The sequence below is a fragment of the Embiotoca jacksoni genome, unplaced genomic scaffold (assembly GCF_022577435.1).
Source record: "Embiotoca jacksoni isolate LCO1_2020_lvr unplaced genomic scaffold, fEmbJac1.0.p SCAF_20, whole genome shotgun sequence".
In the NCBI taxonomy this organism is placed as follows: Eukaryota; Metazoa; Chordata; class Actinopteri; family Embiotocidae; genus Embiotoca; species Embiotoca jacksoni.
The window spans coordinates 5840253-5845364 of record NW_027185341.1 but is presented as its reverse complement, the minus strand read 5'-3'; positions in this window follow the sequence as shown (position 1 = coordinate 5845364).

Genomic DNA, 5112 nt, shown 5'->3' with positions numbered 1-5112 from the left:
TTGAGATGTTACTAACTCTGACTGTGAGGCTGAAAGCATTGCCCTTTCCAACCTCCAAACTCCACACCAAAGGCCTTCAGCACTGAAAACATTCAACTCGCAAGTGTAAGAACATCTTTAAAGGGGAACTGCAAATAATAAAATCGATGATGGCCAAGTTTAATTTCACTTGGTAAAAGGATCTTGGTATTGTGTAAGCTGTCACTCTCATGACTTACTGGGACACTGAAATAAGTTACACCTGTACTTTTCCTAGCAGGTCGACATTTCTAACGTGTCTATAGTGTACCTCACCGAATAAGTCAATAGTCTCTTGTCACTTCGCTATCTGTGTGTTACCGTTTTAAAAATCCCCTCACAACGGGAAACAACAATAGGAGTTTTAACAAAGATTTGGATCATCCAATAACGCCGCCTTGTTTGGCTCTTTTCAGTCTTTGGCAGAGATTTATCCATTTTTATGCCAGGCCTCGCCACCCCGGTTTGCAGGTGTTCCACTCAGGTTCCACTACAATAAGTTCCTACCCGACCTTATTTCGCGTGAACACCGTCACAGCACCGTCGATTGTGATTGGTTTACAGAAATACAAACAAATCCCGGGCGTTTTTTTTTGGCCAAATTACCAGAATGACTGGACTTATCACAGTGCCCTCTTAACATGACAATTACAAGACATAACAGCTCCAGCCTTTGGGCAGTGTTTGACAGGGGAATCATTAAACCTACTCGGCTGTCATGGCGGCCATGTTAGTAAACATGTGTCTATTTACAAACATTTGACACAATTTTTTAATTGTTTTCCCACTGGAGTCGTGTTTCCGGCCAGCTGATAAATGTAAGTCCAACATTTTCTTTTCTGCTTTTTCTGTCTATGCCAACATTATAATGTTTGACCACCTCACTGGTTGCCAACTTGATTGGTGTTGTGCTATTGGTGCATATTGCAGCAGAGCTGTTGAGTTACTAGGGATTATAACCCTAAACAGTACAATAAACTGGCGCCATCCAATTCTTTATAAATGGGCTTAAAAGTATATACTAAAAGCCCTGTATTAAAAGAGCTTTGGTTGTCGCTATGTTTAATCATTTTCACCTTAAATGTAGTCTTCTGATTCAATGTTGGAAGACTAATTCAGTTCCAAGGAGAATAAGTGTAAGGAAAGTTGATTTGGTTAAATTGAATTGGAGTTAGGTCAATGTTTAGTAAGTTTAGCTTAAGAGAGATTTGTTTATGAGATTTACTTGTGAAGAACCGTATGCAAAAACATGAATCTTCTACAAATAGAGAAAACGTTTTATGATTTTACTCAATTCTCTATTACCCCTCTAAAAACATGTTAAACCCTGCAGCATATATTCAAAAACTGGGTGCAATCTCTTAAAATGGCCTTTCATTTTCACGCTTTTGGGGGATGCACCGTTCCCTTTCATTGCACCTTACAACAGTTACCTTGTTGTGTGAGCAGTGTCTGAACTGAGGCTGGGCGTCCAGCAGAGCAGCTGTGGGAATGGAGGCGCGCTGTCTCTCTGTGTACTCCAGAAACAAGTAGGAACACAGCTGCTGCCACTTTACCTGCCCGGTGCAGCTGATATCTACCTGGAAATGGAGAATGTGGCACTAATTCATCATCTTATTTTGATGGCACGGTGATTTTATGCCAACACTGAGCTGATGATCATGTATCATTGACTATCTACGTACATGTGTTGTTTTCTATTGACTTTTTCAAAGAAAACTCTCATTACCTCACTGAAGAATCTCTCAACCCACGTGTCCTCAATATTTGGACCGATCACAGACCTCAGAACCTCCTGAAACTCTTCAAACTTCATTCCACGTTCTTCAATTCCTCTTCCCCTGCTCCTTCCCTTCAGTCTGTTCTCCTTCGCCGGTAGTCCAGCTTGTGGGCAGGTAAATGCATTTCTCAGGAGCTGCAGGTGCTCTGGGCTCAGTTTCTCTGCAGGACTGACACCGCAGGATGGATCACTGCAGAGAGCAGCACAGCAATGATCAGGTAAAGGACAATGTGAATTTATGCAGAAACTGAATCTATAGTGGTCAGGAGTCCACTGGATTCATCCTAACTTTTTAACTGATGTAGGAGCAGGTGCTAACATCTGCATTAGTCTTTAGAGGTGCAGAGCAAGTCTTGTGGTTCAAAACATGCAGGACTGCAGAATGAAAGCAGCGCTCCCATGTGGTCGCACTGGAAGAACACACTGCTGATCCAAACAAAAAGGTTTAAAATCTCAGTCTCTGTGTTTTTTTAATAAAGAGAATGAAGGAATAAATTGGGTTTAAGGAATGTGTTTAAAAGAAATGAAAGTGCTCCTTGCCACCTGCTGCCCCTTGTGTTGGCCTGTTGCTCAGGGAGACTCCAGACAGAAACAATAAGTCACATGTCTCAGCATTGTGAGCTCTTTTCCAGGTCCATCAGGGAGCGCTTGAGCGGTCCTTTACGTCATACACATTTCTCACAATCAACCAATGGAGCCATAAAATCATTAAGTAATAAATAGTATAGTGGTTTGAGAAGAAAGAGTTTTAAAAGGCTGTTTTCTCTGAAAGAGTTTGTGGTGAAGCTGTGTGTTTGAATGGAGAAGATGTGTAACTTTAAGAAGTCAACGGAAAGGTTTGATGCAAAATATAGAACTGCCTTTGACTAATAAGAATTTCAAGAAGTTGCTTGATGTTAGATGGAAGAATAGATCATGACAGACAGAAGATCAAAACCATTTTTTTTTTCCTTACAGATGGGAGAAAATGGGAGAAGATGCTGTCCTCTTACATCTGGACCAGTGTACAGAGGATATGGTCAACTAAAACGCACATTAAGATGCTGCCTGCATAGTATGTGTTAAATTAACAAAAAGAAGCAGGCTTTTTATTGCTGTAATAAATCAAACACAGTTATTAGTGAGCCTTTATATTTGTCACCAAATACATAAGAAAAAACTGAATATAACTCACCAAAACCTGCTGTGTGGCACCTCTGTGTCATAAAGCCTCCACAGATTTTTGTTCTTTCTTAAGGTGTCCATACTAATATCCCGACCCTGCTGTCCTCACGGTCCGAACCCTCTTTAAATCCTTCCGTCCGTATTTTCTTTTCTTCAGGTCATGACAGAGATGCAGTAGGAGCCACAAGCGCCGCTGAAAAGATTTGCAGCCAATCTGAGATCCTCCCCGTGCTTTGAGCCTCAACATGCAGAGCCTTTTGTCTGCGACCTTGCCGCTGTCTTGTCATGCAAACCTCAAACAAAGCTCCCTTTCTCCACACAGGATAGGAATCCACAGATCAGTAACCCCTCCGTCACAAGTGTTTGACCACAGCAAGAGAGGAAAGTCAACACATCATTGCGGAGGAGACCGTGGAGAGCTGAGAGTTTCAAGCACTACTGCAAGTCTGCTAGGGGTAACAGAGCCACAGACCCCACAGACAAGCTGTCGGTGGGTTAATCATTTAAAGAGGCCAAGTTAGTCACCACCCAGGTGAGTTAAGATTGGTTACTTTATCAAGATCAAATCCCGGATATAGCTCAGCTGCTCTAACATAATGAAGACTGCACAGAAATCCTTGACAGTAAGGTGTCCAGAGCAACTAAAATCCCAAAGTACTGACACCATCGTCTCACAGTCCTCTAACTAATGTAGTTTAATTATTGCCGGGCAACCCTCAGCAGTTTTGCTTCTCACTTCGGTGAGCATGAGCTTCTTAGAGTGGCCTCCCACTGTGCTTAATGAAGGTATCCATGTCCCAGTGGAGTCTGGTCTGCTGGGTAACTCATGTCACCTGCTCTAATATTAGATCCACAGTAACATTTACAACAACCGGGTCAAATATCTGCATAATTCACCTGACAGAAAAAGGAAATGACTTGTAATGGATAACACTGACGATTTATCTGTTCCAGTTATAGGTATTGATTATACCGGTACTTTTCATTGTATGACATGTTAAGATGCCGCACAATTGCTGCAGAGGTTAACATGATTTCTCAAGGAGAATGTTTTATGATTGGTTGAGAGACATACTTTTAACATATGACAACTCAAATAATTCTTAAAAACAGTTTTAATCCACATTTTAATTTTACACATAAGGACAATACCAAGTGTTTAAGACCAACTTTGTCACACAATTTTATTATTTTATTCAGAAGGCGTCCTGTTATACTGTTGGTGTCCAAGGCCATATAGATATTATGTTGCAGTGTCTGTCATTGTAGTGATGTCATTGCTCAGACTTTTAAAGTGCATACGACCTCCCGAACTGGACAAGAGACAGGTTTGTTAGCTTTATTAGGACAGATTCACACAGATTAATCAGGAGAAAACAATTTCATTGCCTATTTGCCTTTACCTAATTATGTTAATAGCTTAAAAGAGGATCCAAATGGAAGATACAGCAATGGTTTCAGAATTTATGATACAAATCACAGGTCTTATAGATTTAAAATGGAGTAGTATTACCTTTTCAGGAACCTGGACTTCCAGGTATAAACAGGTTTTGGTTGGTTGGAAGAAAATACAGCAGAACTATTGAATCAGAGCTTGAGGAGCGCTATCACAGCTAAAACATGCAAGACAGTATTACATTCATTAACTGGGTATAGGTTTATTTTTTTCTGTCTAAGTAGACTCGCAGTATTTAGAAGCTTTGTGTTTAGTTGAAACCCCTCACCAATGATATCGAGCATGGTGTTTCCCAGCACAGCCACTACAGGGAGCCAAAGTATTTGATCGGTGCTCCCACGTCCAGCGGCAGTACACGATTATTTGTACTAAACAGTGAGCAAACGTCTGAGACATTTACAGTCACGAATTAAAATAACATTGAGTGATTTCATAAAAAAAACAAACTACAACTGTGTATTGTGTATTTGGAGACTCTTCTGGTAAACAATAGACACCGTGTTCACACTTATATTTCACCGTGAACTCTCTTCTTCTCCAGCTGTGCTTTGCCATCTCCTGCTCTCAGATGGCAGCAGCAGCTCAGCAGTTTGAGCTCAGAATAATTACACACCCGTGATCCGCCCTCGTTTCCCCTTGTCCTCACCAACGGGTCCTGGAAATGTACTTCCTCAGTCCTGTTGCGTGCGTCAGG